This window comes from Gorilla gorilla, chromosome 2 (assembly GCF_029281585.2).
Source record: "Gorilla gorilla gorilla isolate KB3781 chromosome 2, NHGRI_mGorGor1-v2.1_pri, whole genome shotgun sequence".
In the NCBI taxonomy this organism is placed as follows: domain Eukaryota; kingdom Metazoa; phylum Chordata; class Mammalia; order Primates; family Hominidae; genus Gorilla; species Gorilla gorilla.
Genome location: NC_086017.1, coordinates 202,292,278 through 202,308,528, shown reverse-complemented (window position 1 = coordinate 202,308,528; position 16,251 = coordinate 202,292,278). Strand labels below are relative to the sequence as shown.

The window sequence follows — 16,251 nt, the reverse complement described above, 5'->3', positions numbered from 1 at the left end:
AGAATCTTTGTCCTCTGTGGCAGTGTGCCTTCCAGTGATTGCCTCGCCATAGTGGACAGGGATGAGGGGGCGGCTTGTTCCTTGTTGGACAATCTTTTTAAAGTGTCCTTGGCTGGGCGCAGTGGCTCACTCCTGTAATCCCAGCACTTTGGGAGACCAAGGCAGGTGGATCACGAGGTCAGGAGATCGAGACCATCCTGGCTAACATGGCGAAACCCCATCTCTACTAAAAATACAAAAAATTAGCCAGGCGTGGTGGCAGGCACCTGTAGTCCCAGCTACTCAGGAGGCTGAGGTGGGAGAATGGCATGAACCCGGGAGGCAGAGCTTGCAGTTAGCTGAGATCACACCACTGCACTCCAGCCCAGGTGACAGAGTGAGACTCCATCTCAAAGAAAAAAATACAAATAAAAAATAAAAAAAATAAAATGTCCTTGTAAACCACACTAATAACAAGCCCTACCAGGTGATTGGCCTGCTTCATTTTCTGTCCTCTCTGAATCACCAACGTTTGTTTGTCTGAGGGCCATGACCAAGGCTGTGGCCTTTCTCTGATCTCGCTTTTCTTTTTGGGCCTGTTCCTCTTGGTCCCTATTATAGAACACCAAGGTTGTCAGGTTTAATAATGCCTCCAAATTTTGTTCAGGGCCTAGGGCTTGCTTTTGGAGCTTTCTCCTGATATCTGCGGCTGATTGGGTAATAAACTTATCTTTTAGAATCAATTGAGCCTCAAGTGATTCAGGTGACAGGGGAGTATATTTTCTTAAGGCCTCCCATAGTCACTCAAGGAAGACAGAAGGATTTTCTTCCTTTCTCTGAGTTATGGCGGACATCACTGAATAATTCATGGGCTCTTTCCTAATTATCCTTAGTCCTTCTAGAACACAAGTGAGCAGATGTTTATGACTCCAGTCTGCATGATTTGAGTCGAGGTCCCAGTGGGGATCCATACTGGGGACAGCTTGCTGACCAGTAGGGAATTTGTCCTTTTCTTTGGCTGTCATTCTATTATTTACTTGACTAAGATACCAAGTATCTCCAAACTCTTGGGCTGCAGCTAAAGCTGCATTCTTTTCATTAAAGGCCAGGGTTTGATCTAACAATAGCATGACATCTCTCCAAGTGAGATCGAAGGTTTGCCCTAGACCTGTAGGACATCTATGTACCTATCAGGATCATCTGGAAATTTCCCCAGGTCTGACTTGATCTGCTTTAAATCAGAGAGACAGAAGGGGACATGTACCTGGGTTGGGCCAAATTCCCCTCCCCCTACAGCTTGAAGGGGACATAACCGACAGCCTGGGGGTTTTTGTGGTCCTTTGGAGGTTTCTTTGCTTATTTCCTTCTGAGCAGGGGAGATTAGAGGAGGCTCATCATTAATAGGAAGGGGAGCTATAGGGAGGCTAGGATATGGGGGTAAGCTGAAAGGTCCTCCTGTGGGATGTAAATTGCAAGCTTTGCAATTTGTGTATTCTCCTTCAATGAAAAGGAAGCTTGGACATAAGGTATTTCACTCCATTTGCCTTCTTTCTTACAGAAAAGGTCAAGCTGCAGGATAGTATTGTAATTTATCTTCCCTCAGGTGACCATTTTTCCTCATCAGAGAGAGAACACTGGGGACAGGCCGTAGTGCAGAAAAAAAGAGCCACCTCCTTTTCAGAGTTTGCAGGTCAAATTGGTCCCAATGGCTTAGAATACATTTCAAGGGTGGGCCTATTGATGCCTGAGTGTTTCCCATCTGAAAGACAAAACGTCTCGCAGTTTTGGTTTGTTTTGTTTCTCCCCCTGCCCAAGAACCCACAACGGTCCCTGGACCCTGCTGATCGGAATAGTTGTGTGCACTGAAGCAGCAGCAGAAACCCTAGTTTTCCTCCTAGACCACAAAGATGACCAAGGAAGGTTGGATTTAGTAGCCCTTACCAATGCATTCTCGAAAACCTGCACCCTTGCCTGTCCTCTTAGACCACAAAGAGGACTGAGAAAAATTGGATTTAGTGGCCCTTACTGACGCATTCTCGAAAACCTGTTAGAGTCCTAAGCATTCTCCTGTTAGTATTGGGACTTTACCCATTTCCTATAAAGATGTTATGCCCCAAAAATGAAGTGGAGGGCCATACCCTGAGGGAGGGGAGGGATCTGCAGAGTTGGAAGAGTGATGTCTTTTTGCCCTCACTTATATGAATAGGAAGGATATAATTTCTGAGGCTCCCCATATCCTAGCTTCAGGAATAGCTTTTGTTATGCCTACTTGTCTGAGGAGGGATCCTAAATTTCCAGATATTCCCCCCTATGATGGGGCTTTGGGCAAAAATTATGTCTTTCTGTTTGGTGAGCCCAGTTGCCTAAAGAAGGTAACAGAGTCCTGAAATTTATACTAGAAATCATTCTTATAGGAGAAACTAGAAAAGCACCAGAGACAGGGAGTGGTTTTTAGAAGCAGCACTAGCCTTGGAGAGGAGAGGCGAGAGGAATTTTGTCTGGCAGGTGTTAGGACCCAGGGGGCAAAGGTCAGGATAGATGGGCGAGTCTCACTTGGGTGACATGCCTTTGAGAGTTCCGCTCATGGCCACAGGGTCAACCAACTTGTTGTCAGTACCCTGGAGCTGAACGGCTCTCCTCTCTGTAGATCCTCAGCTCAGCCCAAAAGTACAGGAAAAGCGGAAGCTAGTTCCAGGCAAAGCAACACTCCCAACTCCAAAGACTTGGGGGTTGTTAGAGAGTCCTTTCCTAGAAAGCCTGACACCCGTGTCTTTAGTCCTGTGGACGCACTAGTAGCTTTTAAATGGCCAACAGGTGCCTGGTGTTTAGCCCCTGAATTCTAAGGAAAAATAGGACAGAATAGCAAGTGAAATGGGTCCGATGGTACTCACTGCTTGGTGATAGTCGATAGTCCCATCTGGGTTGCCAAAATGTGTCTGGAATTGGTTCCTTCCAGTGGGCTCTTGGTCTCACTGACTTCAAGAATGAAGCCGCGGACCCTCACTGTGAGTGTTACAGTTCTTAAAGATGGAGTGTCCAGAGTTTGTTCCTTCAGGTGTTCAGATGTGTCCAGAGTTTCTTCCTTTTGGTGGGTTCATGGTCTCACTGGCTTCAGGAGTGAAGCTGCAGACCTTTGCAGTGAGTGTTATAGCTCATAAATGGTAGTGCGGACCCAAAGAGCGAGTAGCAGCAAGATTTATTGTGAAGAGCAAAAGAACAAAGCTTCCGCAGTGTGGAAGGGGACCTGAGTGGGTTGCCCCTGCTGGTTAGGGTGGCCAGCTTTTATTCCCTTATTTGGCCCCGCCCACATTCTGCTGATTGGTCCATTTTACAGAGAGCTGATTGGTCCATTTTACAGAGAGCTGATTAGTCCGTTTTACAGAGAGCTGATTGGTCCGTTTTTACAGAGTGCTGATTAGTGCATTTACAAACCATTAGCTAGACACAGAGCGCTGATTGGTGCATTTACAATCCTTTAGCTAGACAGAAAATTTCTCAAAGTCCCCATCCAACCCAGAAGCCCAGCTGGCTTCTTCACCTCTCAGTTGGATCTTGGGGATGGGTTTCCCCCTTGCTGTTATTGTTATAGTGAATGCGTTCTCAGGAGATCTGGTTGTTTAAACGTATGTGGCACCTCCCCTCTCTCTTTTTCCTCCTGCTCTGGGCATTTGAAAATATGCCTGCTTCCCCTTTGGCTTCTGCCATGATTATAAATCTCTTGAGGTCTCCACAGCCATGCTTCCTATACAGCCAATGTAACTGTGAGCCATTAATCTTCTTTTCTTTATAAATTATGCAGTCTCATGTAGTTCTTTATAGCAATGCAAAAACAGATTAAATACATACTATAAACTTTTTTTCTAGGCACCACTCTGGCTATATCCAATATGTTTTTATATTTTCTGTTTCATTTTTATTGAATTTGAAATAGTTTCTTTTTTGTTTTGTTTTGAGGCAGAATTTTGCTCTGTTGCCAAGGCTGGAGTGCAGTGGCATGATCTCAACTCACTGCAACCTCTGACTCCTGGGTTCAAGTGATTCTCCTCCCTCAGCCCCCGGAATAGCTGGGATTACAGGTGCTTGCCAACACGCCTGGCTAATTTTTTATTTTCAGTAGAGATGAGGTTTCACCATGTTGACCAAGCTGGTTTCGAACTCCTGACCTCAGGTGATCCACCTACCTTGTCCTCCCAAACTGGGTTATTACAGGCGTGAGCCAACACGTCTAGCTAAATTTGAAATATTTTCTAATTAAAAAAATTTACTATTGGTCATTTAAACATGAGTAATTTATTTTCAAAATAATTGACTATTTTCCATATTTTTTCCTGTTATTATCTTTTAGTTTAATTGTTTTATTATCAGTAAACATACTTTGTATTTTGCCAGTTCTTTTAAATTTGTCAACATTTGTTTTATGGTCAAAATATACCATAGATTGGTGAAGTTTTATGTGGACTTTAAAAAGAATTTTTATTATTGAGATGATTGTTCTATAGATCTTACCCGTTCCATTGGTTCAAATGTTCAAATCCATATTTTAATGACTTTTATCTACTTGCTCTCCGAATTACGGAGGAAGGATTGCTTATGTCTCTAAGTACAATTGTAAATTTCTCTATTTGTTTTTAGTTGTATCAGCTTTTGCTGTATGAATTTTAAGCTATTGATTAGGTGTATATCCCTTTATCATTATGTAATTTATCATTTTATCCCGAGTAAAATTATTATTTTTATATTAATTTGTTCACTACAGCTTTCTTTTTATTATTATTGACATGATATTCCTTCTCCCCTATCTTTTTACTTTTAGTTAACCTATGGATTTTTCAAAACTTAGTTCCCTTAAAAAGCACAGAACTGTATTATGCTTTCATTTCCCCAAACTGACAATCTCTAAATTTTAACTGTATATTTTGATTATTTGCATTTAATGCAATTATTGGTATACTTAGACTTAAAACTGTTATTTTGTAAGCTTCTTTTCCCCATCTGTTCTTTGTTCCCTCTTTCCTGTCATTCTGTCTTACTTTGGATTGTTACTTTTACCTCTGTTTTATTTTTAAGTTGCTGCTATAGGTTTACAATATGCACCATTATGTTGCTACAATCTTCCTTCAAATCATAATTTTCCACTTAATGCAACAATCTTTCAATAGCAAATATCTATTTTCTCTTTATCCTCTGCAGTATTATTGTCATATATTTTAAGTTTACCTGTCATAATCCCACATTTTTTCATTTTTGCTTTCTATAGTTAACTATTTTAGCAATGTAAACGATTTTTAAAATTTTTCATGTTTACCTACATTTATCATGGCTGATGCTGCTTTTTGTGGGTGTTTAGATTCACATTTACATGTAGTACCTTGTCATTTTGCCTGAAGAAACTCCTTTTTTTGTAGTATTTTCTCTAATAAGTGTTTACTTCATCTGTGTTTTTGAATGTAAATTTTGTTCATTATAGAATTCTGAGGTGACAACTTTTCTTCTTTTAATATTTTAAAATTAATTATATATTTGCTCTTGAATTGCCTGGTGTCTGATGGGAAGTCAGCTATCATCTATCTATGATGTACTTAGCTATACTTTACTTTGTATTTATCTTGTTTGGGGTTCTCTAAGATTCTTGGTTGTTTTCTTTCATGAATTTTGGGAGAAAACAGCCATTACATTTCCAGATTTTTTTTTTTTGGTCCCATTCTCTCTCTTTTCCTTTTCTGTTACTCCAATTACTTATATGTTAGCTCAGCTGATGTTTCCCACACCTCTTGGGTGGTCTAATTTTCTCTGCATTCCTTTTTCCTCTCTATATTTCAGTTTAAATTATTTCCATTGATTTAGTTTCAACTGAATTTACTCTTTCCTATTCTGAATCTAGCCTCTGATACTGTGCAGGTGTGTATCTTTATTTTTAGCCTATTAGAGCTCTGACATATAAATGTGCATTTTACTTATGTCTGGGGCTCCCAGGAATTCTAAATTCTCGTGCTGACTGCACACTTACTTTAAAAATTTGTTAAAGTTTCAACTTAAAAAAAAAATTAACCTCTTTAATTTAGCTAGAACACCACCATAAATCACTTCCTTAAATGCTCTACCAAAGGTGAAACAGTTTGTATGCTTCCTTCCCTCATGGTGCATTGTAACTATTTTAAGTTTAGTACCCCTGGTTGTTTAGTGACCTCTCAGATGGGTTCAAGAAAAGTTAGTTTTGCATAATTTTGTGAAATTGATATTGTCGCACAGCTGTCTATGTACTAAATGGAAACACAATTCTCATAAAAATTCTAAGATTTTTATGCTTGTTTTGCAGCATAAAAATATTTTGATAATTCCTTTCTACTTTTTTCTAACAATATTATTTTTGTTATCATCTTAATTTTGTAAATATAAAAAGAGTTGAAAGATCTCACATTATAGAAATAAATGTAAAGTATGTCATTCAGCTAAGTCCAGTCTTTCCCACTGCATTTTCATCTCTATAAATCATCCCTCCAATGATGGAGTTCAGAAGTTTGAGAATTGCATTCACAAGTCTTCTCGTGTTTTCCCCTGTATTTATCCTGAAGTGAACACCAGAAAGCCACATTTCTATTCATCTCGATCTGCCAGGTAAAGGGGCTGATTTCAGAAACCTCCAGATGACTTTAGGATTGCTCATGTTACTCTGACTTTGTACTGATTTTTGATGTATTCCACATATGGGCTCATTCTGCCTATATAGCTGCTATGTTGTGGGCTTTTTCAATAGACTAGAGATTTACATATTACCTTTGAGCCACTAGCAGTTTACAGATTAGCTTTGAGCCAAAGCACATTAGCTTTGACCTTTATTTTTATAGGGGTGGAGCTGCAATTATTCTTGTTGGCCTTTTTTCAAGAACTATTTTCACAGCCACACTTTTTGCTAATCCCAGTGAAATGGCCTTCCTATTTGATCCTCCACCCTTTACACACTTTTCCCATTAAGATCATCCCTACTAGTTACAATAACTACAGAATTCTAATAGATAAATTCTAGTAGGTCATAACTTACTTTATGTTTAAGGGCATGGAAATCCTCAGGACACAAGAAGCCACACTAGAAGATCAACGGTCGTATATCCCCAATTTATCACATAGACATACACATACACACATATTCTATGCCTAAACATAGAGTGATGTAACAAATGTAGACATTGGGTCCTCCCAAAGAAAAGCATTTTCCTACAATGAGGCACTAATATAATAATAATAACCTATTATCATACAACAATCACAATTTATAAACCTTTTTATAATTTATATCACTGCCATAGTACCTGTTCGCTTGAGATACAATTCTCTTATTTATTTTTTAATGGAGCAGCTATTATTAAGATTATTATACAAATGAAGAAAGTAAAGTTTTAAAATATTTATTTTTCCTATTTGATGTGCAAGAAATTTTGTTGGGTGTATAAAAATAGTGACCCTGCTCTCTAGATGCCTATATTCTAATGGAGAAGGCAAAATTGAAATGCAAATAATGCCAGAAAGGCCGCTATATTATTCTGTGTGAAATTCAACTGTCCTCTTTGAGCTCTTATAGGAATTATTTTTACAATGGTTTCTCTCAGGTTGAGACAGGAATTATTGTCTTAAGTTAAAGTTATAAGAAATTGTAGGGGTGGGCACTAGGAAATAATAACCATTTATCAATTACCTGTTTGAGACAGTATTGTATTTTTTTACAGTCATTATAATAATCAACATAATTTATTGAGAACTTACCACATGCCAGCTATATGTTGTTAAGTCCTCATTTCTATACAGTAAAGGAGAAATTATGATCATCATTCACAGAAGAAAAAAATTGAAGCCTTGCTAAAGTTAATATGCTAGCTAGTGGTAAAGCCAGGATTTAAATAAAAAATTTTTGACCTGAAAGTCTACATTTTTATCAACTACACTATATTGTCTCTCCCGCTAATCCTAGAAACCATCTTACTATATAGGTATTATCCAAAATTAAATTCTGGGGAAACTAGGTTTGGAACATGTTCAAAGTCATGCAGTTATGAATGTCAGATATGAGATTTGTTTTCATGAAAGACTACTACAAAACCTTTTCACTAAAACCTACTCAACATCTCTATCCACCCTACTACATCAATGGCACTGAGAAGTCAACTCAACAGCTCTGGATATCCTTGACATTCCTGGTGTGCAGCTATTTAGGCTTCAACTTTCAACATTGTGAAGGAATAGTGTCTCTCTAAGTTGCATATTCTTTAAACTCAAATTTCTGAATTCTCTCTGGGGAGGATCTTCAGGCTCCACAAAATAAATAAATTTTGTTCAATATATCATGCTTACTAAGATAGGATAACTGGATACACTGAAGTAAGTACAAAATACTACTAACAAAGTCGTTAAATTCCCTAAATATCTGGTGAAGTTTATGGACCCAGTGCAAATCAACACTACTATATGGATGCCTAAAAATGTTAATATAACTATTAAACACTGACTGGAGGTCTGTGTAATATCCAAACACTGGAAGTAATAGTCCTAGTCTACTCTGTGCTGGTCAGATTATATCCTTGTATTAGTCCGTTCTCACACTGCTAATACAGACAGTGATACATGAGACAGTAATACATGAGACTGGGTAATTTACAGGGGAAAGAGGTTTAATTGACTCACAGTTCAGCATGACTGGGAGGCCTCAGGAAACTTACAGTCACGGTGGAAGGGGAAGCAAACACATCCTTCTTCACATGGTAGCAGGAGACAAAAGAATGAGAACTTATTGAAGGGGGAAACCCGTTATAAAACCATCAGATCTCATGAGAATTTACCCACTATCACAAGAATAGCGTGGGAGAAACCATCCCCATGATTCAATTACCTCCTACCAGGTCCCTCCCATGACATGTGTGTATTATGGGAATTACAATTCAAGATGAGATTTGGGTGGGGTCACAGCCAAACCATATTATTTTGCCCCTGACCCCTCCCAAATCTCATGTCCTCACATTTCAAAACACAATCTTGCCTTTCCAACAGTCCTCCAAAGTCTTGACTCCGTTCAGCATTAACCCAAATATCGAAGCCCAAGGTCTCATCTGAGACAAGGCTATTCCCTTCTACCTATGAGCCTGAAAAATCAAAAGCAAGTTAGTTACTTCCTAGATACAATGTGAGTACAGGCATTGGGCAAATAAACCCACTCCAAATGGGAGAAATTGGTCAAAACAAAGGGACCACAAACCCCATGCAAGTCTGAAATTCAATGGGGCAGTCGTTAAACCTTAAAGTTCTAAAACAATCTCTTTTGACTCCATATCTCACATCCAAGTCACACTGATGCAAGAGGTGGGCTCCCATGGCCTTGGGCAGCTCCACCCCTGTGGCTTTGCAGGTAAGTTCCCCCACTGGCTGCGTTCATGGGCTGGTGTGGAGTGCTTGTGGCTTTTCCAGGCACACGGTGCAAGCTGTTGGTGGATTTATCATTTTAGGGTCTGGAAGATGGTGGCCCTCTTCTCACAGATCCAGTAGGCAGTGCTCCAGTGGGGGCTCTGTGTGGGGGCTCCAACCCCAAATTTCCCTTCCACACCGCCCTACCAGGGGTTCTCCATGAGGGTCCCAACCCTGCAGCAAGCTTTTGTCTGGACATCCATACATTTCCATACATCATCTGAAATCTAGGCACTGGTTTCCAAACTTCAGTTCTTGTTTTCTGCACACATGCAGGCCCAACACCATGTGGAATCTACCAAAGCTTGGGGCTTCCACCCTCTGAAGCAATGGCTGGAGCTGTATCTTGATGGGCACTGAATAAAAACTTATTTTGATTGGCCCAACATGTCTGGTGACCACACTAGGGTATATGATTTATAGTTAAAACCTCCATGTGCTAATAATTTTGATCAATGCATGACAGATTATCTAAATAAGCCACTCTTTATCAATTTGAATGTAAGTAGGTATCTAATTTTTATTTTTGTTTATAGGTAACAAAGCATGGAATGACTTTATTAGTTCCTTTTTTTTTTTATCTGAGACAGAGTCTCACTCTGTCGCCCAGGCTGGAGTGCAGTGGCATGATCTTGGCTCACTGCAAGCTCCGCCTCCCGGGTTCACGCCATTCTCCTGCCTCAGCCTCCTGAGTATCTGGGACTACAGGCGCCTGCCACCACACCCAGCTAATTTTTTGTACTTTTTTAGTAGAGATGGGGTTTCACCGTGTTAGCTAGGATGGTCTCGATCTCCTGACCTCGTGATCCGCCTGCCTCGGCCTCCCAAAGTGCTGGGATTACAGGCGTGAGCCACTGTGCCCAGCCTATTAGTTTCTTAATCTCCCCTCCCACTTGACATGACAATCCTTTCTTCAGCATTCCTGATATATCCATTTTTGCATAAATGCTTTTAGATGTAGGGCCTCATTCTTCTTTGAGAAAAAGAGTTTCATTACCAAAAAGTATTAAATAAAAATATAATTGATAAATAATCTTGTTTCTGATGAATTCAAATTTGTGTTCCTACAATTTATATCCCACGATAATTATTTTTCTTCAAACTAAATATACCCATACTTCTAAGTGGTCCTCAGGTTAACTTGCTTCTAATTCCCACCTTATGCTGTGTTCCCATTTTGGGACACACTTGTTTGTCTGTATCTCTTTCTCATAGTAGGATTGATATGATTTGGCTATGTCCCCACCCAGATCTCATCTTAAACTGTAGTTCCCATAATCCCCACATGTGGTGGGAGGGACTGAGTGGGAGGTAATTGAATCGTGGAGGCAGTTACTCCAATGCTGCTGTTTTCATGATAGTGAGTGCATTTTCACGAGATCTGATGGTTTTATAAGGGGCTTTTCCCCCTTTGCTCTGCACATCTTTTTGCCGCTGCCGTGTGAAGAAGGACGTGTTTGCTTCCCCTTCCACCACCATGATTGTAAGTTTCCTGAGGCCTCCACAGTCATGTTGAACAGTAAGTCTATTAAGCCTCTTTCCTTTATAAATTAGCCTGTCTCAAGTTTATATATATATATATATATATATATATATATGTGTGTGTGTGTGTGTGTATGTATATGTAAAATTTATTGAGCACATAGTATGAACTACATGCTGCTCTAGGGCATTTTACATGTACCAGTTTATTTAATCATGAAAATAATTCTATAAGGAGAGTTCTTTTGTTATGTTCGTTTTGAAATAGGTACATGGCTGTACAGAGGTTAGTTATCAGATTCTATTTGGTAGCAAGGCCAGATGCCTGGCCATTGCCCTTTACTGATAAAGTGCATTGGGTAAAGCCGGGACAAATATCAATCTTAGCTAGAATAGCAGTAGGTTTTATTCATAAAAATAGTCAAGAATTAGTCAAGGAAGGACAAGTGACAATCTTAGCTGGACTAGCAATAGGTTTTATTCATAAAAAATAGTCAAGAATTAGTGAAGATAAGTTTCCTTTTTAAGTCCATATTTATATCTAAATGTTCTTATATTTATTTTTAGATTTTCATATAATTATTAATATAATTTCCTTGAGAATATTTTCTTATCCAAATCTCTTTGTTTCCCTTTCTGTTACACACATATATACACACTAACTTTTTTGGTTTTGTGCACATTTTATGATTTTGTGTACTAAAGGTGCATATATATTTAGTAGTGGCACCAAGTCGCCTTTTTCTTCATGCAGAATTTTTACATCTCATAGCCTTCTGCAGAACTGGACCTTTGGCTGCCATCCGTGAATTAAATTAAGAGCAACCCACAGGTCTTCCCTTTGCAGATTACAAGTAAGATGTTCACTAGAGCAATGACTCTCTGGTGCCCTTTGAGTCTCCATGGACAAAGACTGCTGTAATTTGGATCAGGAAGTAAGAATGGAACTCTGTTGTCCTGTGCTGGTCTTGGAAAAATCTTATATTTTCTAGGCTTCCCTGGGTTCCTCATCTGTGAAATAAAAAACTTATCCAGATGATCCATAAACATTTTTCCACTTTTCAAGTCTCTGATTTCCTGTCAGACAACTGCCATTTGAGAATGTGTCCACATGACTACATTATTGTGTGTTTCACTTCCACAAATATTTCCCCAGAGTCTTTTGTGTACCTGGTTTTGAGAAAGTCATTGTGTACAATAGAGTTTGTAAGGAATTTTTAGCTGTATATTTAAGTAACTCAAGGTTTCACAGAGAAGAGTGTTAATTTTAAAAATAATGGCACTTTGATGTGATTGGTGCTATACAAATGGTATGAATTTTTTTTATGGAAGCATATTTTAAACTTGATTTGAAAGATTTACCTTCTGTCATATTATTTTAGTTGCCAGGGTGCCTGAAGAGTGGCTGACAGATCTCACGCTAACATTAAGTATGTGCACACATGTTTTTTGAATAAGGATGCATCTTACCATTTACAAGCCAAAACTAGAAGAAGGCTTTAAGGCCCACAACGTTAAAATTATAAATGGACAAAAGTAACATTTTTTTTTTTTTACATCCAAGGCTCACATTCTCTTTCAGCTTCCATGAATGTTAAAAAAATAATTGAAGCTACAAATCAAAGTCCAGGCTTAAAAAGATCTTGCCTACAATTATCACCATGAACTGTTTCCTTGAATAGAAATCACACACGCTTAGCCTGTTTCTCTATATTTCTTAGAATATAAAAGACTTCTGTTTCCTACTCTTCACATTGAGCCTTTGTTTCAGCATTTGTACTGATCTTGCTCATTACCTGAAATAAACTCTCACTCATACATCTGCGAAGTTACTAGAATTCATTGACCTGCCAAAGTGAAGAATAACAATATACCTCAATTAAAATGTAACTTTTAGCCTTAAACCTAATTATAAATGTGGATATGGTAGCATAAAATTAAACGTAAGCTAGAGCTTAACCTTGTACATATTTGCCACATGGAAAGATATATGGGTGTAAGAAAAGCCATCCTCTTCTCGTTTCCTCCTACAATACTTTCTTATTTTATCCATCCTTTCTGAGCAGCACTGGAGTGCTATCAAAACTTATTCAAGTTTTGCTTATATTTCTTACACATACCTAAATTCAAACATGAAATAACAAAAATATTGTTTTAAATTATTGGAAGAAAAATTAATTTCATTATAGACATAAACAGAATGAAGTAAAAAAAGTACTCAGAACAATACACATTGAAGTGTAAATATGTGTATAAGTTACTTAATTGCTTAATTACAAATTAAAAAGGATAGATCCTGCTAGTTCTTCATTTATTAAAAGTTTTCAAATGCTTTCAAAGATTCTGAGTTCATTAAATAACCAAACTCCCAAGAAAATGTTTCCATGAATTATTGTATTCATGCATCCTTTGACACACTATTAAATAATTATGGTTTATTGAACCTGGTCTCATTGAAAAAAACGTATCTATTCACTTATTTGGTTATGATTATCTGATCTAAACAACTTCATAAGCCTTCATTCCTGTGAACTGGAGAGTGATATTTGGGTTAAGGTGAAAGAAACTGAAACACAGAATGATACATTTACTTCCATATTACCAAAACATGAAGTCGAGTAACAATAACAGTAGTTACCAACATTTATTCAGTGCTTACTCAGAGCCAACACTCAGCTTTCACTGTTCATTCATTATCTTCTTTAACCCTCACAGTCATTCTATGAGCTGAGTATTACTATTAATTATAAGTTTAAAGCAAGGTAACTGTGGCATAAAGTGCTTGAGTGATTTAATAGAGGCTACCCAGCTGGAAAGTGGCCGAGGTGGGCTCAAGCTTGATGTCTTAAAAGCCCACATTTCTGACCATTTCTAACCATTTCTAATTAGATATCACATGCCTTCTCAATAGAATTAATTTCTATTCACCCTTTTTTAATTAGAAGAACTTACCTAGAACTTCACACCTATGTTTTTCTTTCATTCTTTATTTTTTTCCAGAAACCTTCTGCTGGAATGAAAAAACATTTGGAAAAATTCAGAGAAAATACACAGAAGAGAATATGCTGACACATACATGTGTAAAAATCTTTCTTTGGGAGCAAGGCTGGCCAGATTAAGGAGGAAGAGTAAAGCTATAGAATCTGGCCCAGTATCTATTGCTTTAATACAAAGAATTCAAAATCCCAGGGAGATAGCTCTTTACAGAATTGGGGATTTAAAGTGCAGGAGTTATTGACTTATTGGACTATCCTGAAATAACTGTCTGTTGGAAATGCTTTTCTATATCAAATGTCTTAAAATTAAAGCTTCATCCATTTATAAAAGCAAGCCAAAATTGATTTCTTTAATTCAGTACTTTTATATGACTTAAAATATTGATTCTGGGTATAAAATATAAAATTATATGCTTACATTAATGAACATTAAAAGTAGTTTTAAATATGAAAAGCCATACCATTCTTTTGTTAGCACCTTGATTGGGTCACTTTCAAAAATTATCTTACACTTTCTCAAAAGCATTATCTTCTCTTCTGTATGAGAGAGAAAATGTTAATTTATCAAATGTTTCTCTTCAGATAGGTTTGTATCTACTACAAGAAGAGATTTGCTTCTGTTCTGAAGACAGAATAGGTAGATTTAAACTAATACGTGGACACTGAAATTCAAAAATGTGTGGCTTCATTTCTGGCATATATTGTTTGTATTTTCTGGCAGAAAGGGACGAGTGCTCTTTCTCTCTTTCTGTTTTGCTCAGGGTCTGTCAAGTGTCCGTGACCTACATAATCTACACATGGCTTGGGTTTCGCTTCTGGAGGCATCCTTATGCCACTTCAGGAAATTCCAGATCATTTTCTTTTTGTTCACTACACTGTTTTACTCTTAATTTTTCTGCTTTCTTAAATCACCAGTTTGTTGCTGACTCCCACTGGCACTTTACTACTGGCACTTTACTACTTGGTTTGACTTTTTATATATATAATTGCCATTGGATTTTAATTTTGGTGCATGAATTCTGGCATTTGTTCTCTGTTATCAAGTTATCGAGATAAAAGGTTCCTACTCTGAGCTCAGTTTCAGCCCTGTGAAATATGTCCTAAATAGCATTGCCTCTCATGCATACTCTACCTTACAAAGAAAGAGAAATTATTATTTTCCTTTACCAAGATGGAGTAGGATGAGTGGAGGATGCAGGGAATGGTGGTTGGAGAGAGAAGTATCTATGGATCCATGTGAAAACTTAATGTATTCATTAAATATTAAATTAGAATTCTGAAATTTAGTTAAATATTAAATTAGAATTATGGAATTTCACTTAATTTCATAACTAATTTATTTTCAAAGACACTATTTTCATTTCTTATGTTTTATGGTGAAAAGGGAATGCTTATCCACTGCTGGTGGGAATGCAATTAGTTTAGACATTGTGGAAAACAGTTTGGCAATTTCTCAAAGAACTTGAAACAGAATTATACTCAACCAGGAATCCCATTATTTGATGTATATCCAAAGGACTATACATCGTTCTACCATAAAGACACATACATGTGTATGTTAATCACAGTACCATTCACAAGAAGCAAGACATAGAATCAATCTAGATGTCCATCAACGGTAGGCTGAATAAAGAAAATGTGGTACATATACACCATGGACTACTATGCAGCCATAAAAAGAATGAGATCATGTCCTTTGCAGAGATATGGATGGAGCTGGAGGCCATTATTCTAAGCAAACTAACACAAGAACAAAAAACCAACCACACATGTTCTTACTTATAAGTGGGAGCTAAACATTGAGTATGCATGGACGTAAAGAAGGGAACAACAAATGCCAGAGCCTCGAGGGTGGAAGGTAGGAGGAGGGTGAGGATTGAAAAACTACCTATAGGTTACTATGCTTATTACCTGGGTGATGAAATAATCTGTACATCAACCTCCCGTGGAAAGCAATTTACCTTTGTAATAAACCTACACTTGTACCTCTACACCTAAAATAAACGTTAAAAAAAAGAAAAAAAATTAAAAAAGAAAAAGGAAACTAATTATAGTTAATTTATATTCCAAATTTGGCTGAATTTCAGGAGGAAATGCAAAACACCATCTAAATCTTTCTCTTTATAGTTTTGGTGCTGCCTGGGGATATACTTTTAAAATTAATTATGAAATAACATATCTCACTGCTAAAATTCTGATGATTAAAATGTTTTGATCATATAATGACAGCACTTAAAGTTTGTCTAGAATTTAGATCCCATTTTTGGGACACATGTCTTTTGGATACCCATTAGCTAGAATATAGTATCTCAATATTTTTCAAATAGACTCGATCCTTAAGGTGTTA

General features: G+C 37.6%; 1 protein-coding gene across 5 annotated transcripts in view; it reads right to left on the bottom strand.

Moving 5' to 3' along the window:
- The window catches only part of OSTN (osteocrin), a 276,583-nt gene that overhangs the window by 75,667 nt on the left and 184,665 nt on the right, over positions 1-16,251 (bottom strand). The window contains exons 1-2 of one of the 5 annotated variants that reach the window (XM_055382160.2): positions 14,366-14,653; positions 13,861-13,918 (exon numbers count right to left, since the gene is read on the bottom strand). The exons of 3 other annotated variants lie outside the window; for them this stretch is intronic. The gene's annotated coding sequence lies outside the window, so the exon portion shown is untranslated. Of the gene's footprint in view, positions 1-13,860; positions 14,205-14,365; positions 14,654-16,251 lie in introns of those variants that run through there. One more of the 5 variants, XM_063704468.1, reaches the window with a different exon arrangement.